The sequence below is a fragment of the Lacerta agilis genome, chromosome 10 (assembly GCF_009819535.1).
Source record: "Lacerta agilis isolate rLacAgi1 chromosome 10, rLacAgi1.pri, whole genome shotgun sequence".
NCBI lineage: Eukaryota > Metazoa > Chordata > Lepidosauria > Squamata > Lacertidae > Lacerta > Lacerta agilis.
Genome location: NC_046321.1, coordinates 8,511,227 through 8,537,417, shown reverse-complemented (window position 1 = coordinate 8,537,417; position 26,191 = coordinate 8,511,227). Strand labels below are relative to the sequence as shown.

General features: G+C 45.0%; 1 long non-coding RNA gene across 1 annotated transcript; it reads right to left on the bottom strand.

Annotated features, from left to right (window-relative positions):
* Window positions 1-13,169: 13,169 nt before the first annotated feature.
* LOC117054168 lies at window positions 13,170-17,689 on the bottom strand. The gene is made up of 3 exons (XR_004427459.1): window positions 17,520-17,689; window positions 13,662-13,796; window positions 13,170-13,276 (listed from the first exon to the last, which is right to left on the bottom strand). It is a non-coding gene; the product is annotated as an uncharacterized LOC117054168 (long non-coding RNA).
* Window positions 17,690-26,191: the final 8,502 nt, after the last annotated feature.

Below are 26,191 nucleotides of genomic sequence, written 5' to 3'. Positions count from 1 at the left end.
TTCAGGAGGAGAGCTTTTTTCCCCCTTTTAGGCTGCCGATAACCATTTATTTTTTTTTTGCTTCTGGGGGAGGGCAGCTGCCCCCTGCCACCCCCCCCCCCCCCCGGGACGCCCATGCTGAGTGATATAGTGCATGTCTGGATGAGCCCTTAGAATTGCCACCAAATTTTGCCTGAGGAGAACGCCTCAGGTTTGGAGAGAAGCTCAAAGCGTTTCAATATGGCTAGCAAAATGGGAGTGGGTATTATCTGCTCCTTCTTGCCTCACATTTTGTTCACACCAGGGCCAGGACTGAGGTGACACAGGGCAAAGTGATTTCCACTGTTATGTACTAAGCTTGGATCCTAGAACAATAAGCAGGTAGGATCCTAAAATGCAACAACTGATTGGCCTGCAGGAGCAGCCCAATCAGGCTCCAGGAGGGAAGCGGAATCAGTCAATCAGACGGGACTCATCGTGTAAATAATGTATATAAAGTCTGAGGTTTCGGGGGTATTCATTCACTGTTTTACGAGCTGCAATAAAGAGCATGAAATCACTACGTATATTTCATCCCTCAGTAAGCTTGCCAGGCATGGGCAGAGACAGTCCACTGTCAGCTGCTATGTGGCAACTGAGGGAGAAAGGTGAGTCCCAGCCTGACCTTTGGTTGCTGGGTGGTGATGGAGGGGAGAAGTCCAATTTCAAGGCTGAGGCAACCTATGACATAGTGGGGTCCATTGAGTCCACTTTCCAATGATCCCCCTTCATGGATCACTGCCTTGTCGTGGCGAAGGGGCTTGAATTACTCAGGGAAGCTATGAGCTATGCCGTGCAGGGCCACCCAAGATGGACAGGTCATAGTGGAGAGTTTGGACCAAACGTGATCCACCTGGAGGAGGAACTGGCAACCCACTCCAGTATCCCTGCCAAGAAAACTCCATGGACAAAGACAACAGGCATATAAAAGATATGACGCTGGAAGATGAGCCCCTCAGGTCGGAAGGCGTCCAACATGCTACTGGGGAAGAGCGGAGGACAAGTACAAGTAGATCCAAAGCTGATGAAGCGGCTGGGCCAAAGCCGAAAGGACACTCAGTTGCGGATATGCCTGGAAGCGAAAGGAAAGTCCAATGCTGTAAAGAAAAGTATTGCATAGGAACCTGGAATGTAAGAACCATGAACCTTGGTAAGCTGGATGTGGTCAAAAATGAGATGGCAAGAATAAACATTGACATCCTAGGCATCAGTGAACTAAAATGGACGGGAATGGGCGAATTCAGCTCAGATGACTATCATATCTACTACTGCGGGCAGGAATCCCGTAAAAGAAATGGAGTGGCCCTCATAGTCAACAAAAGAGTGGCGAAAGCTGTACTGGGATGCAATTTCAAAAATGATAGATTCATCTTGATACGAATCCAAGGCAGTCCTTTTAACATCACAGTAATCCAAGTTTATGCACCAACTTCCAGTGCTGAAGAAACTGAAATTGACCAATTCTATGAAGACTTACAACACCTTATAGAAATGACACCAAAGAAGGATGTTCTTCTCATTATAGGGGATTGGAATGCTAAAGTAGGGAGTCAAGAGATAAAAGGAACAACTGGCAAGTTTGGCCTTGGAGTTCAAAATGAAGCAGGGCAAAGGCTAATAGAGTTCTGTCAGGAGAACAAGCTGGTCATCACAAACACTCTTTTCCAACAACACAAGAGACGACTCTACACATGGACATCACCAGATGGGCGACATCGAAATCAGATTGATTATATTCTCTGCAGCCAAAGATGGAGAAGCTCTATACACTCAGCAAAAACAAGACCTGGAGCTGACTGTGGCTCCGATCATCAGCTTCTTATAGCAAAATTCCAGCTTAAACTGAAGAAAGTAGGAAAAACCACTGGGCCAGTAAGATACAATCTAAATCAAATTCCTTATGAATACACAGTTGAAGTGAAAAACAGGTTTAAGGACTTAGATTTGGTGGATAGAGTGCCTGAAGAACTGTGGATGGAGGCTCGTAACATTATACAGGAGGCAGCAATGAAAACCATCCCAATGAAAAAGAAATGCAAGAAAGCAAAGTGGCTGTCCAATGAGGCCTTAAAAATAGCGGGGGAGAGAAGGCAAGCAAAATGCGAGGGAGATAGTGAAAGATACAGGAAATTGAATGCAGATTTCCAAAGAATAGCAAGGAGAGACAAGAGGGCCTTTCTAAACGAGCAATGCAAAGAAATAGAGGAAAATAACAGAATGGGAAAAACCAGAGATCTGTTCAAGAAAATTGGAGATATGAAAGGAACATTTCGTACAAAGATTACCACAATTAAGGACAAAAGTGGAAAGGACCTAACAGAAGCAGAAGACATCAAGAAGAGGTGGCAAGAATACACAGAGGAACTATACCAGAAAGATATAGAGGTCTCATGCACCCCAGGTAGTGTGGTTGCTGACCTTGAGCCAGACATCCTGGAGAGTGAAGTCAAATGGGCCTTAGAAAGCCTTGCTAACAACAAGGCCAGTGGAAGTGATGATATTCCAGCTGAACTATTTAAAATCCTCAAAGATGATGCTGTTAAGGTGCTACACTCAATATGCCAACAAGTTTGGAAAACTCAGCAGTGGCCAGAGGATTGGAGAAGATCAGTTTACATCCCAATCCCAAAGAAGGGCAGTGCCAAAGAATGCTCTAACTACCGCACAATTGCACTCATTTCACACTCTAGCAAGGTTATGCTTAAAATTCTACAAGGCAGGCTTAAGCAGTACGTGGACCGAGAACTCCCAGAAGTGCAAGCTGGATTTCGAAAACATGCGCTGGATTATGGAGAAAGCTAGAGAGTTCCAGAAAAACATCTACTTCTGCTTCATTGACTACGCAAAAGCATTTGACTGTGTCGACCACAGCAAACTATGGAAAGTTCTTAAAGAAATGGGAGTGCCGGATCACCTCATCTGTCTCCTGAGAAATCTCTATTTGGGACAAGAAGCTACAGTTAGAACTGGATATGGAATAACTGATTGGTTCAAAATTGGGAAAGGAGTACGACAAGGCTGTATATTGTCTCCCTGCTTATTTAACTTATATGCAGAATTCATCATGCGAAAGGCTGGGCTGGATGAATCCCAAACCGGAATTAAGATTGCCGGAAAAAATATCAACAACCTCAGATATGCTGATGATACAACCTTGATGGCAGAAAGTGAGGAGGAATGAAAGAACCTTTTAATGAGGGTGAAAGAGGAAAGCGCAAAATATGGTCTGAAGCTCAACATCAAAAAAACTAAGATCATGGCCACTGGTCCCATCACCTCCTGGCAAATAGAGGGGGAAGAAATGGAGGCAGTGAGAGATTTCACTTTCTTGGGTTCCATGATCACTGCAGATGGTGACAGCAGTCACGAAATTAGAAGACGCCTGCTTCTTGGGAGAAAAGCAATGACAAACCTAGACAGCATCTTAAAAAGCAAAGACATCACCTTGCCAACAAAGGTCCGTATAGTTAAAGCTATGGTTTTCCCAGTAGTAATGTACGGAAGTGAGAGCTGGACCATCAAGAAGGCTGATCACCGAAGAATTGATGCTTTTGAATTATGGTGCTGGAGGAGACTCTTGAGAGTCCCATGGACTGCAAGAAGATCAAACCTATCCATTCTCAAGGAAATCGGCCCTGAGTGCTCACTAGAAGGACAGATCCTGAAGTTGAGGCTCCAGTACTTTGGCCACCTCATGAGAAGAGAAGACTCCCTGGAAAAGACCCTGATGTTGGGAAAGATGGAGGGCACAAGGAGAAGGGGACGACAAAGGATGAGATGGTTGGACAGTATTCTCGAAGCTACTAACATGAGTTTGGCCAAACTGCGGGAGGCAGTGAATGATAGGCGTGCCTGGCGTGCTCTGGTCCATGGGGTCACGAAGAGTCGGACACGACTGAACGACTGAACAACAACAACAAAGGAGCTTCTGCTATACATCGACAGATCCTGGAGCCAGCCATTTCTCCTCTCCACAATGCCCTGGAAATTTAACATCCATTCTGGGAAAACTGGTGCAAAACATCATTAAAGATAGACTTGCTGGATAGAGAGATTTGGTCTCCTTTTTTTTTCTTTTTGATTGAAAAAGGACGGGATATTTTAATGTCCCCATCATAGCAGAGGATCTCTGTGGAGGGGATATATTAACTGAAAATAAATCAGATCGGTACTGGGTTCCTATTGAGGGTACTTGGTGAGCCAATATGACAGTGTTGAGGGATTGAAGATTGGAGTGATCAGTCTGTGATATTCTGGCAGTGAACAAAGCTGTGTTGTAACTTTTGAATAAATGTATTTTAATAAAATAATAATAAATATATATAGACTTACTAAGCCCGCAGAGGACAAATCTTGCTCAAGAAGAGCCAGCAACTGGCCTTTCCAGAATCAGATGGATTAGATGGTCCCCCCCCATCGACCTGGTTCCCCCCAGAAGTTGTAGACTATACCCAGGTCTGGTGCTATCATTAGGTTGGTGCTATCATCTAGGGCACTGATTTCCCTTTTGTTATATCTTATAAATTTCTGATAAGAGTTTGCTTCTATATTTTGAATGCAGGTTCTCAAAGCTCAAACTTATTTTGTTGTTGTTCAGTCATTCAGTCGTGTCCGACTCTTCGTGACCCCATGGACCAGAGCACACCACGCACTCCTGTCTTCCACTGCCTCCCACAGTTTGGTCAGGCTCATGTTGGTAGCCTCAAGAACACTGTCCATCCATCTCATCCTCTGTCGTCCCCTTCTCCTTGTGCCCTCCATCTTTCCCAACATCGGGTCTTTTCCAGGGAGTCTTCTCTTCTCATGAGGTGGCCAAAGTATTGGAGCCTCAGCTTCAGGATCTGGCTCAAACTTACAAGAGCTTACATAAACTCTGGAGATGCTGGACCTTGGATCTGGAGATCTGAACTTTGCACGTTCGGCATACACGGCAAGTGACTTTCCACATCTGCTCAAAGTTCTGCTGCATCTCTCTTTTTTGGTGCGATGGAATTATTCCACCACTTCAGCTGCAAAGAGGCAGCTGAATGATGGTTCCTCCAAGGCTGCTTCTTGTGTGTCTCTACACAATTTCCATTGCTGTGCTTTGCTCCTTCCAGTCAGAAGGTTCAAAACAGTGACTCACAAGGAAAGGACCACAGGGTGTTGGTTGTCATAAAGTTTTTGATCCACCCTGAGCCCTCGGGGAATAGGCCAGGTAGTAAATAAAAAACAAAGCAAAGCAAAAACCGACCAAAATCTATTTTAGGGATGGGAGAGAAATGCAGCTTGGTTCCCATTTTAATGCAAATTAAATTGACTGTACAATTCTCAAAAGGAGACTGAAATGCAGTAAAAATGCACATAGATTTCAACATCCAAAAATGCATTGGGGGGCATGTAATATTATTATTATTATTATTATTATTATTATTATTATTATTATTATTATTGAGTCATTTTTGCAGACTGTGAAATCGAACACAAGCACTAAAGCAAATATACAAAACAAGAATGAAACAACATAAAATATGTCTATCAGGCAAAATTCTGCAATAATGTGTGTATATCAATATCAGAATGTCTGTCTGTCTGACTGTCTCTCTATCTATTCGTCCACACGCTAGAACGGCAACTGGTTTTGGAGAGGGCTTTTTCAAATGAAAAGAAACATGAACACTGATGCAGAAATCATGCCTGGCAAAATGAGAAACTTAGAATCATAGAATTATAGAATCACAGAGTTGGAAGAGACCACAAGGGCCATCCAGTCCAACCCCCTGCCAAGCAGGAAACACCATCAAAGCATTCCTGACAGATGGCTGTCAAGCCTCCGCTTAAAGACCTCCAAAGAAGGAGACTCCACCACACTCCTTGGCAGCAAAGTCCACTGTCAAACAGCTTTTACTGTCAGGAAGTTCTTCCTAATGTTTAGGTGGAATCTTCTTTCTTGTAGTTTGAATCCATTGCCCCGTGTCTGCTTCTCTGGAGCAGCAGAAAACAACCTTTCTCCCTCCTCTATATGACATCATTTTATATATTTGAACATGGCTATCATATCCCCCCTTAACCTTCTCTTCTCCAGGCTAAACATACCCAGCTCCCTAAGCCGTTCCTCATAAGGCATCGTTTCCAGGCCTTTGACCATTTTGGTTGCCCTCCTCTGGACACGTTCCAGCTTGTCAGTATCCTTCTTGAACTGTGGTGCCCAGAACTGGACACAGTATTCGAGGTGAGGTCTGACCAGAGCGGAATACAGTGGTACTATTACTTCCCTTGATCTAGACTTAAACTTCAGACTTCCCTTGATCTAGACTTAAATTTTGATGGGAACCTCTACAACCCACTAACTCATACAGAGCATGCCAACTTAGTGTAAGGGCCACCCCCCACCCCATAAAAGTTCCGTGAGGACCTCTGAAATAGCAGTGAGGTCCATGACTGGAGATTGGTGAGAAAGGAGGCAGTAGGCTCCTCCCAGCCGAAGAGGGAGCTGGGAATAATAATAATAATAATAATAATAATAATAATAATAATAATAATAATAATAATTTATTCTTTGTTCCCCGCCCATCTGGCTGGGATTCCCCTGCCACCCTGGGCGGCTTCCAACAAATGTTAAAATACATTAAAATGTCACAGATTAAAAACTTCCCATTTGCAGCCCCAAGAGGGAAGCAAAAGGCAAGTCCGTGGACTTTCGGAGGGCAGGTTCCACAGGCAGAAAATGCAAACATGACTAAAGAGCTGGGAATTCCATGTTGACCATCCACAATGGGCTGTCTGGCAATGGGTCAGGAGCAGGCCACTCCTGGTGGAAGGCTCCCCATGGCTTGTGAGCCACATCTACCTGGTTTGGTGGACCGCTTGCGTAGATCTGAACCCCTTTCTCCCTCCTAACTTGAGTTTCTAGTGTAGCTATGCCTTCTTCTTCTTCTTCTTCTTTTTCCAGAACCCGCCGCAAACGCCTCATGCTATTTCCAAATCTTAGTCATTCGTCACTGGGTGTGGGCATTTCCCAGTGAGTTCTGGAGAAGTTAGGAAGAGGATTGGGGAGAGAAGAAAACGAGGGGGGAAAGGAGGGGGAAGATGAGAAGCATAAATAAAAGGATTGTTCTTACCAAAACAATGAGGGTTTTGAGCCTAAATTGCACCAAGCGAGAGGTGCAGCCCAAAGCAATGTAGAGTGTGTGTGTGTGTGTGTGTGTGTGTGTGTGTTGCAAAACACTACTGTGCCCAGAATAATATGTGTTTTTTTTGGCAAAGGGGAGGCAGTAAATTTTGCAGCTCTGATAAGCCAGTAAGCAATATAAACCATGCATGCATTCTAGAGCAGAATCGTTGCTACATTAATCTTGTTCAGAATCTGGTTCGTTTTATGATAGTAGACCTACAGTGGATGCTTAATTATACTGGAGATAAGTATGTGACGTCAGTATATGAAGATGTAGAGATTAATCCAGGGGGTTTAACCAATGTGGTGAATTGGTTAGAGTGTTGGACTAGGCGCCGGTGCCCCTCCTTTGGTTGTCCCTAACTGAAGCTGGCTCTTTGAAAAAACTAAACGTGAGGGAGAAATGGGGCACATAAAGAGACTTATTGTGCTTCCAGGGGGGCTGGATGTAAAATGAAAAGTCAACAAGAGACACAAGAATAGATATCAGACTGGTTTCAATATCAAGTGTATATACAATAAAAGGTTTTTTTGGGGGGGGGAGTGTTGGATTTTGAAAGGGAATTTCTGAGTGGGAATGAGAAATTGATTCCTAAGGTGTATAAAATGTTTTGTAAGAAGGCAAAAACTTACAGTGAAATGATGAATCATGACAATAGATTTTTTTTTTTTAAATGCAGAAGCCTTTCTGCTAGGTTTGATTGTGACATAGATGCTGATAATGATGATAAAACTGTTTATGTAAGCAACAACAGCGGCAGGGAACTAGGAAACCCACAAAAGAAGAATGGGTTAATAAATTATTGGACTATGCTGAAATGGCAAAACTAACTTCCAAAGAGACTCTAACATGCCGTGCACTCAAAGAAAATGTTATGAAAATGATGTATAGGTGGTACCTGACACCAGCTCAACTTGCTAACATGTATAAGACAAGAACTAATGAGTGCTGGAAATGTAAAGAAAAGGAAGGTATCTTTTACCACATGTGGTAGACTTGCAAAGAGGCAAAGGCTTTCTGGGAAATGATATATAACGAGTTAAAGAAAATGTTTAAAAATACTTTTGTTAAAAAAAAAAAACCCAGACGCCTTTTTTATTGGGTATAGTGGGTGAAGAGATACCAAGACTGTTCATCTATGCAACAGTTACAGGTGGGTAGCCGTGTTGGTCTGCCATAGTCGAAACAAAATAGGAAATTCTTTCCAGTAGCATCTTAGAGACCAACTGAGTTTGTTCTTGGTATGAGCTTTCGTGTGCATGCACACGAAAGCTCATACCAAGAACAAACTCAGTTGGTCTCTAAGGTGCTACTGGAAAGAATTTCCTATTTTGTTTCATATATGCAACAACAGTGGCAAGAACTTTTTTAGCTCCAAAATGGAAACAACAAGAAGTGTCAGTGAAAGAAGAGTGGCAGATGAAAATGATGGACTTTGTAGAAGTTGGCGAAGCTGACAGGAAAAATCCGAAACCAGCACGATCAAGTATTCCAAAATGACTGGAGTAAATTTATACGATATCCGGATGATCATTGCAAGCAAATAACATCACTAGCAGGGTTGTAATGAGGAATGTTTTCCCCTTTCTATATTTATTTAAATTTTGAAGGATTTTGTAATGAGCGTAATTAGAATTGGGGAAAGTATAAAATGCAGTGATATAAAGGTTAATTTTGAAAGCCACGAGGCCGGGGTGGGGGGTGGGGGGAGAGAGGAAGCCGACAGGATCTAAAGAGCCAAAGAGGTATAGTGAATACCAATGATGTTATTGTATATTATAAAAATGGAAAACTAATAAAAATATTCTTTAAAAAAATAAGTTTACAGTTCTATGTCTAACCACAAGGCTGGGCTAGAGACGAGCTCCTCTCAGCTGGTCCTCCGTGAGTTTCTTGTGTTTTACTGGGCTCGGAAGCAACCAGCAGGATTTGCCTCACATGCGATGAAGGTTTCAAGACTTTGACTCCGGTCTGGCTCCAGTTGTGCAATGTGCACGCCTGACTCATTGGCACGGAGTGGCAATGGAGCAATCCACACCACTGGAAGAGCATCTGAAGGCACAATCATTTCTACATTCTTGCCTCAATTACTTTACTAAGCATGACCAGACCTGGGTAGGGGAGAATATTAGCAAGGAGGGCATTCCCCTGGCCTCCACCCTCTTGAGAACTGTTTCGAAGCATTTCACAAACGGGTGTGGAGCGGAGCATAACTGAAAGGAAGGGCACACAGTTTGAATAGGGATGGGAAACAAATTCAACAGAAGTAAAGTATGACACGGAGTCAATGAACGGACTGGGTACTAACCACTCAGCAACCTGCACATTGCCCGATCCCTTAGTTACTTTGCGGATGACTGCCTCTCTCCTGGGAAGACTTGGTGCTATTTTAAAAAATTGCTTTCTGTGGACAGTAGTTAGCAGCTTGCATCTTCATGCACCCTTTCCAAGGGAGATACAAAGGATGGCAATGCAGGAACGTGCCTTTTCAGTGGTGGCTCCCTGTCTGAGGAACGCTCTCCCCAGGGAAGCATGCCTGGTACCATTGCTGTCTATTTTTAGGCTCCAGGCAAAAAGTTTCTAATTTACTGAGGCTTATGATTTCTAATGGGACGTGGGTGATGCTGTGGGTTAAACCACAGAGCCTAGGGCTTGCCGATCAGAAGGTCGGCGGTTCGCATCCCCATGACGGGGTGAGCTCCCGTTGCTCGGTCCCAGCCCCTGCCCACCTAGCAGTTCGAAAGCACATCAAAGTGCAAGTAGATAAATAGGTACCGCTCCGGCGGGAAGGTAAACGGTGTTTCCGTGCGCTGCTCTGGTTCGCCAGAACCGGCTTAGTCATGCTGGCCACATGACCTGGAAGCTGTACGCTGGCTCCCTCAGCCAATAAAGTGAGATGAGCGCCACAACCCCAGAGTCGTCCGTGACTGGACTTAATTGTCAGGGGTCCCTTTACCATTGCCTTTATGACTTCTAATTAGAAGGGTAGAAAGATGTGTTAGTGGCCTTTGTTGTGCCTGGGAAGGTAGGACTTATTCCTTTCGAACATAATGTCCGATCAGCATTTTCGTTTTTGTGCATTGCCCCTTTTACCTGATTTTAATGCCTCTGTTGTTGTATTTTACCACTTCAGCTGCTTTGAGGCACCTGAGTGCAAAAATGCAAAACAACAACAACAAGAAGAACAACAACATTTACTGAGGGACAACTCAAAGAGACTTACAACTAAACAAAAAAAAAAAAAAAAAAACCCCACACAGTTACATTTAAAGGAAGAGGAAAGGGGAAAACATTATTTAAAGGCCAAGGCCTGGTTTTAGAGGAAAGCTTTTGCCTGGCACCTAAAGATATATATAAAGATGGTGCCAGGTGAGCCTCCCTGGGGAGAGCATTCCACAAATGGGCCGCCACCACAGGAAACAGGATATTATTATTATTAGAGTTTATTTACATTTTAAAAGCTAGCATGAGAAGATAGAGAGGCAGAGTGGACCAGCTCATAAATGGCTAAAAAACAAACAAACCAAAAAACCCTCTGTGAATTTTTAAAAGATATATGCAGATTCCTTCATTTTTGTTTTTATTTTTTAAGCCACATAGAACAAGGACATTACACGAAACAAAATAGAGACCAACTGAGTTTGTTCTTGGTATGAGCTTTCGTGTGCATGCAGGAATCTGAGGAAGTGTGCATGCACATACCAAGAACAAACTCAGTTGGTCTCTAAGGTGCTACTGGAAAGAATTTTCTATTTTGTTTCGACTATGGCAGACCAACACAGCTATTTCACCTCAGCCATTCTGCTGCTGCTTTTTTCATTTGTTGGTTATTTTATTTAACAAGATTTATATACAAATCAAAAAGAACTCTCTGTTTTATCTAAAATGTTCATTTAAAGGAGCAATAAAATGTTGTTGTTGCTGCTGCTGCTGCTGTTGTTTTTAAAAAACTTATGAGGATTTTAAAAAGATTGTAAAAGTATGGGTAGGCTTGCCTGAATAAAAACATCTTTAGCAGGTGCTGAAAACTAGTATCAATAGGCAGGGAGTTCTGGAGAATAAGTGCTGCCAAACTAAAATATCAATTTCTCATATGCGTGGAATAAACAATATCCACACGAAAGCTCATACCAAGAACAAACTTAGTTGGTCTCTAAGGTGCTACTGGAAGGATTTTTTTTTTATTTTGCTCTGACTCATCCTGCATTTTTGTTTCAGTTCTCCTCCTCCTCCTCCTCCTCCTCCTCCATCAATGAGGACTCATAACCTCATAGCCAGACCCGAATTTGCTGCGTTGTGAACTGGGTAATGTATTCCGATTGTCATTGTTATCTTTTGGTTTGGATTTCTGTACGCCAAGGGGTTGGGTGTGAAGGACTTCTCTCTCTCTCTCTCTCTCTCTCTCTCTCTCTCTCTCTCTCTCTCTTGCTCTCTCCTTTTTCGCTTGCTTGTTTGATTCCTTAATTTATGCACCTTTTCCAGCACAGGTGCCACCACCGGCATCAGAACACTTGGCAGCTCTCCCAGGGCACCATCAATCTATCAAGAGGTTGTAATGAAATTGGGACTCTAAAATGGGTTCTCACCACCTGCCTCACATCCAGTGCCCAACTCCTTGCTGTTGCCGCTGCCGTCATTCCTGAGGCAGTCGGTCAGGTTTGTAAAGCACTTTGGCCTTCCCACTCTTGCAACGTACCATTTGAATACAATCCCTCAAGGCAGCGGTTCCGAATCTTCACCCACCCAGGGTGGGTGCGGTGGGTGCGGTTCACCCCGGGTGACTTCCCTGAGGAGGGTGACATCACTGTGTGCGGTGCCCCCCTGGGATGCTCTCCACCGCCACCACACCCCCTGAGATGCTCCCCGGCACTGGCGCACCCCCCAGGATGCTCCCTGACACCGCCCCCCCGGGATGCATGCTGACACCAGGGCACACACACACACCCCGGGACACTCCCCGATGCCTGCACACACCCCTGGGACGTGCACTGCTGCCAGCGTGCCCTAGCCCCCACGGCCCGCTCCGGGTGCCACAGCAGCTAGCTCCGCCTCTGCCTTGAAAGAATCAATGCTCAGCCAGGATTGTCTGAAGAACATAAGGCTTAAGAAGAGAGGGCTGCTGGATCAGACCAATGGCCCATCAAGTCCTCTTCTCAAAGTGGCCAACCAGATGCCTGTGGGAAATTCACAAGCAGGATTTGAGCGTAACAGCATTCTTCCCCCAATTGCGCTTCCAGCAGCTGATATTCAGAGGCATTCTGAAGGTAGAGCATAGCCAAGAATTAGCCCAATAGGCTGTTAAAGCCAGCCAAGTTGATGGTCATCACTACGTCTTATGGGAGAAAATTCCATAGTTTAACCGCATGACGAAGTCCTTTCTTTTGTCTGTCCTGAACAGTCACCAGAGCTATACATTTAAAGCAATAAATGTCACGGCTTTCTCCAAAGAATCTTGGCAACTGTTGTTTGCTAAGGGTGCTGAGAGTTGGTAAGAGGTGCCTTTCCCCCAGAGTTCCCTGGAAAGAGGCATTCAACTTGGATGATCTGAGTTTTCAGAATTATGAGAGTTTTTAGAATTATGTACAGCTTAGACTACAGCAGGTTTTCACACAGAGAGAGACAAGTTAACTCAGGAAAATACCTCATGTATCTGATGAACTACATCACACTCAGTGAAATATCATACCATACTAAATTTGTTAGTCTTTAAGGTGCCCCAGGGCACTTTGTTGCATATGCTGCAAGAAGCTAAGATGGCTACCCCTCTTGAAGATAGTCTGAAGTACCACAAATCTCTCACGTCACAGGGAAACAACTGACCGACCCATTTCTAGCTTCCCAGGAACGTCCTCCCCGTAAGGGAACTGCAGTGTGCAAAATAATGTCCGACGTCAATTTCCTTTCAAACTCAAAAACTTCAGAAGGGCAGTCAAACGCATCCAAAATTTCGTTTTACTTGTGTACGCTTGCAACTTGGCAACACACAGACACCTTTTAGGAGATGCGTCTCCTATATACCCAAAGAGAACCTTCTGGAACCTTCTTCCCAACCGCCATTTGGGCCACAATGCCAAACTTTATCTCTGAGTATTTCAGCAACAATTCTACAGTGCCGAATTAATAAAATAAAATAAAATAAAATAAAATAAAATAAAATAAAATAAAATAAAATAAAATAAATACTTCAATTCCCGTATTGAGCTCTAGTTTATGTTTTCCCAGAGATGGATTGGGGATAGGAGTGTTAACCTGGAGTTATCTGCATGCGCTAGCTGGTATGAATTTAACATTGCTCTATCACTAAATTAAACATATGTTGAACAAAATAATGTCATTGAAACCAGCGGGGGAAATGGGGGCTTTTTCAATTCCAGCGGCCTGTCACCTTTTCTTGGGTTTGCATGTTCCACCCCCAATGTTTGCATTCCTTATCCCGAGTGGAGATGCAGTTTTACAGACCAGCATACTGATTTTAAAACTTTAGAATACCTTCGACACCAGACGTAGAGCACCTCATTTGTCATGTGGATGTCGAAAGGGAGATTGCGGGCCTCATTTTATTCCTGATTAATTTGGCCTTGCGCTGCATTTCCTCCTGAACTCGTAATAGGAAGTTCGGTATCTCTGTATTCATTGCATTGTTTGTTGTTTGCAAACAGAGAGAGAAAAGAGAGAAAGAAAGACTGAGGAGAAAAGACACAGAATCACACAGCATTATTTAAATAGTTGCAAACCTGGGCTTTTTTCCTCTCCCTCCCCCCCTCCAACCCTCCAATAATCGGTTATCTTGTATAAACAGTTTGAAATAAATAAATGCACACAGGAGGGAGGGGGATAAAACAAGATAAGAATTCATCAGGTTCTGTTCAAAAGAATGACGCTAGCACGATGCTCTTCATAAACAAGACGACAAACTCATCCTTGAGTTTTCTTTCTCTAATTTCCCAGGTAGTCTGAATCAATGGTGTTACTGCTGCCTTATTTGCTCAAAGAAAGGATGGCAAACTGGCACCGAGATATATCAGTCTTTTGTTTAAAATATTAGGATACTTTTGAGGGATTGTGGGGAAGGGGGTGGGTGAGTCTGGGGTGGTTGTAAGCTGTGGGGAGCATGAGATATACTTAAAAAACGAAGCAAAATACACTGCACAGTTAAAAGAGTTATTAAAAATAGGCATTCGGTCAAATGGAAAATTGCTCCCCTGAAGAATTGTCCACCTTAAAAACTTTCCACCTTAGAAACACTGCTCTAAAGGGGAAATGGAAGGGGGGAACTGTCCCCTAATAAAAAGCTAATCAACTGCCCAGTCAGTCTTTCACATAATAGATTTCAGAATCCTAGAGTTGGAAGAGACCACAAGGGCCATCCAGTCCAACCCCCTGCCAAGCAGGAAACACCATCAAAGCATTCCTGACAGATGGCTGTCAAGCCTCCGCTTAAAGACCTCCAAAGAAGGAGACTCCACCACATTCCTTGGCCACAAATTCCACTGTCCAACAGCTCTTACTGTCAGGAAGTTCTTCCTAATGTTTAGGTGGAATCTTCTTTCTTGTAGTTTGAATCCATTGCCCCGTGTCCGCTTCTCTGGAGCAGCAGAAAACAACCTTTCTCCCTCCTCTAGATGACATCCTTTTATATATTTGAACATGGCTATCATATAACCTTCTCTTCTCCAGGCTAAACATACCCAGCTCCCTAAGCCGTTCCTCATAAGGCATCGTTTCCAGGCCTTTGACCATTTTGGTTGCCCTCGTCTTTGTACAAGGCTACTCTTAAGCCCTCATAAACTGGACAAACAAGGGTAAATCTTCAGACTCCTCATCCCCGCTGTGTAACCAGCCTTACAAATGTTAAATGGAGGGGGGAAGCTTTTACAGATCTGCAATTCCAGTCTATGCACTCCACTATAGCTGAAGGATGTCATCGCCAGATTCCGTACAAAGAGAGGTCCTGCCTACGTCATAGATCACCACCATCACTGTTCATTTCTATGCCGCCTTTCCATGGTTAAACAATGCTCAAGGCAGCTTATGAAAAGGTTTGCGTATTTGCAAAAAATATAAAGGAAGTAGCCATAAGCAACAAATAAAAACGCATCAAAATGTGCCCAATAAAATTACGGTAAACAATCCACACATAAGTCATAATCAGATCTAAAAGTTAATATCAATAACAGCAAAATTGACGTCTCCAATATAAAATCTTGACCTCAGTAGCAATCAAACCCTGGACAATACCCTACCTCAAGATTCTCTAGGCATCCCGAATGGAATTTCACAAATGGAATGAGTCTGCTTTAAATTTCAGATTTAGTGCACTGCTGTCTCAACACTTCGTCCAGCCTAATCCTAAAGGTATAATAATAATTCACTTCCTGGTCTTAACTAGCCATGGTTTATTGCTATGTCCAAACTGGGAACTGAGATTTTTATTTTATTTTATTTTATTTTATTTATATTAGATTTATATGCCACCCTTCATCATAAGATCTCAGGGCGGTTCACAGAATAAAACAGTTTAAACTATTAATTTAAACAAGCCAGCATCACAAATTATTATTTGATCTTGCCTTGTCCCCCTCCAAAAAAAGAATAGTTTAAACTAACCATAGTTTCTGGTTCAGGCAAAACAGTAAACCATGGTTTGTTTAACCCAAGAAGTAGGCTCTGGTTCAGCTGATTCAGGTGATAGGCGTGGCATGTGATGTGGCCATGCCTATGGAAATGCAGGATATTCTGGTACAGGAATCCAGGGACTCGTTGGTTTGTCGGTCCCCGAAAGGGGTCCGGCCAGTGCCCGAGTCCCGGGGACATCAGGACAGCTGATAGGTACCTCTACCAGAAGCTGTCCCTGGTGTTCATCCTTGTCTGTCCTACGAACGTGGCTCTGGGACAGGTCTGCCTGCACGGGTGCAGGGAGATAGTCGAACCAGAACCTATGCAACCACTCACTTGGTTGTAATCAATAAAGTTGGGGCCTAAATTCTGCCAAAAACCAAACCAAATATCTGTCTCTTGTGTGAATTTATTTGGGGAGGGTTAAAGGTCTAAACACGCAAATGGTGCCTCTGGGGCTGGCCTGGGGTGCATTCTCTTCCCAGGCCCTTTGGGACAGTGTGAGGTGGCTCCTCTCTTTGGGGTTGGGAGGGGGGCAACTCAGAGACCAGGGACAGTGGAGGCTGCTACCTGGAGGACTCTGAAGGGGAGAGTTAGAGGGGAGGATGCTAAGGGAACACTCCACAAGGGAGGGTGTTCAAAAAGGGGCGAGTGGCTGCTGGCTCTTCAGGCAAGGGGCGACGTAACTGGGCTCCTGAGCCCCACAGGGGTGCCGCAGGAAGAATGTAGTTGGCCAAGGGACTTGAAAAGGTTGAAAACCTCAGCACTAAACCAAAGGTGAGTGTTGAAATCAGTGAGTGTCAGGGAGTAGACTGAGGAGGAATGGTGGAGACCCCCCCCCTTTCTCCTACACTTCACAGAGGAGAAGAAGGAGATAGTATAGATTTACAACAGTGGTTTGCAAAGGTCATAATTCAGGAAGAAGAAGAAGAAGAAGAAGAAGAAGAAGAAGAAGAAGAAGAAGAGACAACTGACAGACTCAGTGTATTTAGAAAGCATTCCAGACTCCCCTTCTCCCAGAACCAGGCGGGCATGAAAAGAAGGAGAACAGAAGGTTCAGTGGCTAAAAGCACAGATCTGCCAACGTAGGGATGATGTACAATAGAAGAGATGGAGGGGGTGGGGCTTTACCCAGAGCAACGCCATTGCTGCAAGAGAAGCACTTTTCAAAGCCTCTCTCTGTGAATATTGAATAAAAGACTTGGTAAGAACTCTTCTTGTTTATCTAATTCTTGGGAACCCACCATGGGAGGGATCGGATTCCCTGAAGCCTGGCGGTGAGACATCAACACACTTCCACTTGGCTACTTTGGACCCATTCTTAAAGCTGTATGAGGACTGACACCCCCACTGTAGTCATCAGTTTGCACAGAAGGCTCCTACACTGGACATATGGTGAGGAATCACCTTTTTTTTTTTTTACAGTAAGCTCCACAACTTGAGTGCGAAACCAATCCTCAGTCCAAAAGACTGTGTTTGCCAAATGCCGACCGAGCTACAGCCCCTTCCTACCTTGGCAGCATCTGGTCGCTCATTCAGAATCGCAGGTGGATTTCTGCCAGAGGATCCAGTGCCCTGTCCCTCCCCTCCCACCTCAAGCACGCAGACATCCAATGCCCAACCTGTGGCGGGATGTAAGAAAGCAGTGTAAGACACATTGCAGAACATTGTTGGTAAGTATGGAATGGGAAGCCCACGAGATAATTGCATTTTAAAATAAGATTCTCCCACATTCCACAGGATGGCAGACAATCTTCTTCCCTTTATTGCCGCCCAAGCAGAATGTACGTACTGCTTTCGATTGCTGCGTTCAATGCAGCCAGATAAGCAAACTCCTGTATTCTTCACCGAGTGATTTCAGAATAATGTGCTCCAGGGACATGGCTATTTACAATTGTGATGACAATCAATTTCCTATTGTAAAAAAAGAAGAAGAAAGAAAGAAAGAAATCAAGGGACAAGGCAAAGTTTCTCTGTATGATAAAATAATGGTTTAAAAAACTTTAAAAAAGAAAGACTTGCTAATTCAACAAAGACTCCTGATGCTTACATTCTTGTTATTAGTCTTATCCATCTAACCAGCGAAGGAAATGTAAACAATGTGTTGGATTTTTCTCCTGCTCTCCCATTTTTCTTTTTCATATATCTAAAGGCTTACATATATTTGGTTGGGCCAAAGAGATCCTGGGATGTAGAGAGGGATGTTGTATTTGAAAAGCAAGAGTACAAGCCAGTCCCCCAGAAGTCCTATTGAATGAACCCATCAATCTGGAGTAAGATTCCCCCAGCCTGGAAACCTACCAATGTTGTTGGGCTCCAGCTGCATTATTCCTGGCCCTTGGTCATACTGGCTCAGGCTGATGGGAGTTGTAGTGCAAAACCTCCAGAGGGCACCAGATTTGGCTGATCTGGAAGTAAGAGTGGCAAAGTGATTTTGAGGCAAGTGAACCAGGCAATCCCCTACTTGTACATCTTTATTACGGCCATAGTCCAGCATAAGTACATATCTACAACAACAACAACAACAACAACAACAACAACAACAATTTATTCGACCGCCAGTCAGAACACAATCATTATCCATACAAATTTTAAAAAAACCTGAGACAACTCAGAGGGGTTTACACTAAAACATACACTAAAAGTAGATTATACATAAAGACCCATATCGATACTATCGATTTTAACCTTATGTTGTTTAAGGGCCAAAAAAAGAAATTGGGCCACCTCAAAGATTGTGGTACCAGTAAAATTGTTCACCAAAAACGAAACCTGACATTCTCTATCTACCAGGCTAAGGAGGCCTAAGTATATATCTAGAGCATGCTAAATTGGCAATAGGGCAACTGTAGAAGTAGGAGATAATCCCCAATTCAAGTGTTGCCCAAAAATTGAATGCGATTGTTGGCCTTGGCCAAATTGTTGTCTATCTGACTTGGCCCCAATCCTCTGGGGCATGCAGACAGTCACACTGACCTACTTCACAAATGTTTCGCTTCCCATGGCAGGACAGTTTCAAACAAAGATGTGCTCTCCCAAGCCCACATTCCCAGCATTTTTGCATCCCTGTCTCAGCAACATCTTAGCTGGCTTGGTCATGTCCGCAGAATGGAAGATGGCAGGATTCCCAAGGATGTGCTCTACTAGGAGCTGGCTTCTTGCACCTGGCCCGTTGGCAGACCAACTCTGTGGTACAAAGGTGCCTGCAAACGAGACGCGAAGGCTGGCAGAATCAGCCCTGCCATGTGGGAAACCCTTGTAGAAGACCACAGTGCCTGGAGACAGACAGGTGACCAGAGGAGGAGTGGTCGCTGGAAGGAGTGCAGAGAGAAGAAACGCCCTGGTGCATCTGTTACAACACAACCGGACACCTTCATCTGCCCCAGCTACAACAAAACATGTCTCTCCTGTATTGGTCCCAACAGCCACAGCTTTGACTTCTCCCCCAAAGGCGCACTCCTCCATTGGATGCCAACAACTTCACAGAGCTGCTTTAAGGCTTACATAAGAGAAATGCTTCACAAACATAGGGAGCCTTGTTATAGCACATTGGGCGATTTGTCAATCTACACATGCGGTGCTCCAGTATATGATTATCTGTAAGCATTACTTTGCCGGAGAAACACATTGCATAACTTGTAGAAGTGCAAACATCAAAGGATATGTCTGTGTTTCACTCTTTGTATTGTTTTGTAACGTGCAAACTGGGTAGGTTTGCCTTGAAATGCAACCTGAATTATATCATTTGAGGTGGTCCAATACTTATTTTACAGTGTACATCCCCAGATCCTTATATTTTTCACACATTTTGGCTATTATTGGTATGGGTGCAAGCTTCTGGCAGGAGCATAGGGAGTTGCCTTATACCAAGTTGGAATATTTGTCCATTTAGCTCAGTATTGTGTACAGTACTGGCAATAGATCTCAGGGGTTTCAGGCAGGGTTTCTCCCAGTCCTACCTAGAGATGCTGGGGACAGAGGATTCATCCACACAGGGCTGTCTTAGAGGGATCGGCCGCCGTGGTGCAGTGATCCCTTGGCGCCCCCAGCCTGCTGCCTCTCCGTCCACCTCCCTCCCACACTGGCCGCCCCTCAGGAGGGGGGTGGGCTCGCAGGGGATAGGGGCGTGGCGTTGGAGCGGGCGCTCGCGCGCCAGCGGGCGAAGGATGAGGGCTTGATGAGGGAGGCGAGTGCCCTTGATGAGTGCCTGCCCGTGGGGTGGGGGCGGGTTGGGGAGGGGGAGCCCGGTATGCCGGCGGGCTCGCAGGGGCGCCCCTGGGGGGCCCGGCGCCCTGGTGCGCCGCGCCACCAGCACCTATGGATGAGACGGCCCTGCATCCACACTTCCGTTTGTCCCATGATTTGTAGGCACGGGCCTTTCGGGTTTTTCTTTTGAACCATCGCTTTCCCAGGGGAAGCCTGCTGTTTACTGCAGAATTGCAATGAACATCGATCTGCAGAAAACCCAACTGACATTCATTCCGATTCAGCAGTAAACACCTAGAAATCAGGGGACAAACAGAAGTTTGAACCTGTGACCCTTTGCATGCAAAGCTGATAAAAGACATTGGACAGCTCGATAAATATGTCGACCCTGTGTGTGTGGCAGTTGCGTGTCGCGACCCTGCAACCACCCCCTCGAAGAGGAATAAAAACACCAAGACACAGGATATAAGGTTAATGCTATTGGGCAAATTTTGGCCACAACTGTATTGGTTACAGAATGTGAGCAGTATTGGCTTAGGCATTGAGTAGACCGGACTATATCTGACTCCTGCCCGCTGTGCAGGAAGTCTGGTAAGGGTAAACCACCGTTAGGGTGAGCCCCGTCGATGCAAACCAACTCGAGCTCCCCCCTGGGTTCCCGAAGTGGTTGTGGCATGGCCCTAGCCCCGCCCTGGGCTTTGGACAAGATCCATACCCCCGGATTCCTTTAACGGAATACCCTTAAGCTTGGAGGGGCAGGCGGTGGCCAGGCCTCCCCTCTACCATCATAAGGTCATCCAATGCCTAACCACAAAAAAACTTACAAAGTTGTGACAGTTGCTATGAGGTAGGCGAAAACCAAATGGACTAAGCCAATTTGCCAAGTGGAAAAATTCCTAGCAGGCCCCTCAACGGCGACCAACTGGGTCCATAGCAAGGCCAGTGAAGAAAACCTACAAACAGGGAGGGAGGGCGGGAGATTGAGGAAGCGAGCTGAAGAGGAAGTCCTCCGGCTCGCACCTCTGCTTAAATGGGTCCAGGCCACACACCCCCAGCCAGCCAGTTGATGGCATGGCTGGGAATCCTCCGGGCTGCGCAGAACGACGCCCCCGCCCTCCGAGGAGAGTGGGTGGCCATGCGGTCCACCGCAACTCCTCCCCACAGGTAAGTGGAGTGGACTTGGGAAAAGGATTAATTCCATGCTAGAGATCATTAGGAAAGGAATTGAATATAACATTGCCAATACCTTAGGCCATTATGCAAATATATGGCGCAACCACATTTGGAATACTGTGCACCATTCTGATTGTTTCCCCATCCCCACCCCCCTCCCAAAAAAATTGGTCCTCTTGATCTATGAAGGCATTTTCAGCTAAAAGGATTTTGCTACCGTTTGCGAAATCTCTTGGTGATCATATTGGGGGGAGGAGAATTGCCTTGTGCCACCCCCTCTCCACTTGTTTCAAGCCCCCTGCCTTCAATAAAACCCCACTCCTTGCTACATAGCTTGGCTTCCTGCCCCACAAATCACACGGTTACGCGGATCATTCAAAAAATATAGACGGAGGAAAATCTCCGAGCATCCTCCGATACGATTTGCAAACTGACAGATCACTCTCCCTTTCACCTCTAAATCTGCCCAGTTTTATAAAAAATAAATACCCTCTTGTTATAAATCTCAGAGTTTTAGCAGGATTCGCTTTGTCCATTTATCAAAAACACGGAGCTAAATGGTTTCAATGGGGGAAAGAGCAGACTGCCTCTTTTTATTTTCTTCCTCCCCCCTCCCCACCCCCTGTAGAAATGTGATCTCCGAACTCCACAAATCAAAATTCTTATCTCATGTTGATGCCAGCATATAAAGCACAAGCCCTGCGGTAGATGAATGTCTACCAGCAGAAAGCATTATTAGTCTCTTTAGCTTGCTGGCTTCTGCTGACCTACTTTTAACTTGCTTGCAATAATGTACCGTACCTGAGTAATATTGACAGCCCATCTGCTATGATGAATTAATAATATCACTACTTTTCCTCTTTCCCCCTCCCATCTTTGCATCACAAAGTGCTGAGATAGTTAATTCGAATAGACCCGGGTTTTACTTGAAACATGGATAGAACGCTCGGATTATTCCTTAAAAAAAAAAAAAACCTGCACCAGAACCGATCTATTAAATCCACTTTCCTGCTACCCATGACACTGGCTAGGTTTGTGGTTGGGTATCCTACGAGGCAGTGCAGTGCCTGATCACCTCGTCCGTCTCCTGGGAAATCTCTATGTGGGACAAGAAGCTACAGTTAGAACTGGATATGGAACAACTGATTGGTTCAAAATTGGGAAAGGAGTACGACAAGTCTGTATATTGTCCCCCTGCTTATTTAACTTATATGCAGAATTCATCATGCGAAAGGCTGGACTGGATGAATCCCAAGCCGGAATTAAGATTGCCGGAAGAAATATCAACAACCTCAGATATGCTGATGACAGTAGTAATGCATGGAAGTGAGAGCTGGACCATAAAGAGGGCTGATCGCCAAATAATTGATGCTTTTGAATTTTGGTGCTGGAGGAGACTCTTGAGAGTCCCATGCACTGCAAGAAGATCAAACCTACCCATTCTTAAGGGAATCAGCCCTGAGTGCTCACTGGAAGGACAGATCCTGAAGCTGAGGCTCCAATACTTTGGCCACCTCATGAAAAGAGAAGACTACCTGGAAAAGACCCTGAAGTTGGGAAAGATGGGATCACAAAGAGTCGGACACGACTAAACAACAACAAATCTTCTTTCTTTCTTTCCTTCTTTCTTTGGAATTAAGCCATATATTAATTCACAATTTATTTAATAATATCAACAAAAACAAGGAATATCCAGATGGCCACTTGCACGCTGCCCTTGCCTTTTAAAAAATTGGGCATGTTTTGACCCTGTGTACAAGGCCACGTGACGGATTGCCTCATAGACCCTTGAGATCAGACACCGTGACCCACTTTTCTTGAGCATTCTTGAAGATGGGAAGATAGTTCTGTTTCTTGCCTCCTACAGACATACGCCATACCAACCAGGTGCTTGGTACAGCCACCCACTCTGTGGCATTTATTTAATTACATTCCCCATTTGCCAGAGGGTGGTGTAAGGTAGTTCAAAAAAGTGTCTCATTCTGTATTCTGCAGGGTTTTTTTTTTTAATTAACACGGGTTGAAGCATCCACCCACATCTAAGGCTGGGAAAAGAACATCCATTTCTCAGGGTTACCTCACAAGTTCTGCTCCCATGACCATTAAGGATGGATTTCCTCTCCACGCAGTTCGTTTACGCAATAATGTTGACTCAAATGCGTGTGAGAGCAGCACTGTGTTGTGGTCAACAGACTGACCTGCAAACTTAGGTATCCCAAAGAAACTCCCTGCCCAAACCAGGTGATCTTCCAACCTCCCCATCTCTTGTCTGTCATTGTGGTTGTTCTTCCTGTGTGTTCCCACAGGAGATACTTGGGCAATCCATTCTCCAGGACCATAAATCTGCCCAGACCCTTCATGAGTTCCTCCAGTTCAACCATCTTGCTTGATCAGATCCACGATACTTGCTTACTGGAGGGTTGTGTTCAGAGATAACAACTTGTATGAGGTATTAAATCATGTGTGATGGAGAGAAAGCGGAACAGATGGGTTATTTCCTCCCTTTCTCATAATGCTAGAACTTGAGGACATCCAGTGAGGATGAACACCGAGGGATTCAAAAGGACTTATTCAGGGACAGCCAGCTCCTAAGATACTGCGATCTACTCACAGAATAGAAAACTGGCAGTGATCTACCCCTTTGGGGGTGGGAGGTTCAGGGAAAAGTCGTTGAGCTTGAGAAAAGTTGTTTTTAGGGAGGGAAGCCCCATTTTTAGGGGTTCAGGGCAAAGTTGTTCAGCTTTTTTAGGGGGAAAGGGAAAAGTCCCTCACCAAAAGATTGCTAACAAAACAATCAAACTCGCTGCGAAAACTCCACCTTCCGTTCTGGAGATCGTGCAACAATGGAGGGCGGGGTGAGGGGGGCAGGGCTGAATTCTGTTTTAACAATGCTAAGGGAGCCAGCGATCGACCGCAATCTACCAAAACCTACCAGGGATCTACCAGTAGATTGCAATTGACCTGTTGGACATCCCTGGACTTATTCATGCAGTACAGTGGTACCTTGGTTCTCAAACGCCTTGGTACTCAAACAACTTGGAACCCAAACACTGCAAACCCAGAAGTAAGTGTTCCGGTTTGCGAACTTTTTTCGGATGCCAAATGTGCTCCGATTTGAGTGTTACGCTTCCGTTTTGAGTGCCACAATTCTTTTTTGAGTGTTACACTGAGGTCTGTCTGTTTTTGCTATTTTTTGTGGTTTTGTTTTTGAGGCTCTTTTTGTTTTGTTTTTGTGACTGTGTGGAACCCAGTTCAGCTGCTGATTGATTGATTGATTGATTGATTGTGTGACTGAAGTACATTGTTTATTGCTTTCATTACTTTCATTTCAGTTTTTGAAAGTCTGGAATGGATTAATCCATTTTGCATTATTTTCTACTGGAAAGCACGCCTTGGTTTTGGAACGCTTTGGTTTTGGAACGGACTTCTGGAATGGATTAAGTTTGAGAACCAAGGTACCACTGTACATAGTTAAACTATGGAACTCTTTCCCACAAGATGTAGTGATGGCCATCAACTTGGATGGCTTTAAAAGGGGGTTAGATCAGGGGTCAGCAAACCTTTTCAGCAGGGGGCTGGTCCACTGTCCCTCAGACCTCGTGGGGGGCCAGGCTATATTTTGGTAAACAACAACAACAACAACAAATCCCAGAATAGAAAACTGGCAGTGACTGAGGTTGAATCCTGACAAGACAGAAGTACTGTTTTGGGGGGACAGGGGGTGGGTGGGTGTGGGGGACTCCCTGGTCCTGAATGGGGTAACTGTGCCCCTGAAGGACCAGGTGCGCAGCCTGGGAGTCATTTTGGACTCACAGCTGTCAATGGAGGCACAGGTTAATTCTGTGTCCAGGGCGGCTGTCTACCAGCTCTATCTGGTACACAGGCTGAGACCCTCCCTGCCCACAGACAGTCTTGCCAGAGTGGTGCATGCTCTGGTTATCTCCTGTTTGCATTACTGCAATGTGCTCTATGTGGGGCAACTTTGAAGGTGACCCAGAAACTCCAACTAATCCAGAATGCGGCAGATAGACTGGTGACTGGGAGTTGCCACCGGGACCACATAACACCGGTCCTGAGAGATCTACATTGGCTCCCAGTACGTTTCCGAGCACAATTCAAAGTGTTGGTGTTGACCTTTAAAGCCCTAAATGGCCTTGGTCCTGTATACCTAAAGGAGCGTCTCCACCCCCATCATTCAGCCCGGGCACTGAGATCCAGCACTGAGGGCCTTCTGGCGGTTCCCTCATTGCGAGAGGTGAGGTTACAGGGAACCAGACAGAGGGCCTTTTCGGTAGTGGTGCCCACCCTGTGGAACACCCTTCCATCAGATGTCAAGGAAATAAGCAGCTTTCCTATTTTTAAGAGACATCTGAAGGCAGATGTCTCTTAATATCCAACGCTGTATTGTTTTAACATTCGTTTGGGAGCCGCCCAGAGTGGCTGGGGAAGCTCAGCCAGATGGGCGGGGTACAAATAATAAATTATTATTATTATATAACAACAACAATGAATTCCTATGCCCTACAAATAACCCAGAGATGCATTTTAAATAAAAGGACACTTTCTACTCATGTAAAAACACGCTGATTCCTGGACTGTCCGTAGGCCAGATTTAGAAGGCGATTGGCCCGGCCTTGGTTTGCCTACCCATGGGTTAGACGGATGCTTGGAGGGTAAGGCTAACAATGTCTACTAGCATCACTGGCTATGCTGTACCTCTACTGTCAGAAGCTGTATGCCTTTGAATGCTAGGGTCAGCTTACCATCAGCTTGGCAGGGAGTGGTGATTGAGGTTCGGCATGACCGCGGCCAAGCCAGGGCCGTCTTCTGTTCCCTGCACAGCCGGAGGAGGATGTCATCCTCTCCTCCACCAACCACACAGGTTTCTGGAGTTTTTCTTTGGGGGAGCTGAGGGTGTGGCTTGGGTAGTGGAACAATGGGAAAACTTTCCCCCTCTGTTCAGCTCTCTGCCCAGGACTCTGCATCCCAGTCAGTGTTGGATTCCCCCCTCCCCCCCTATACTG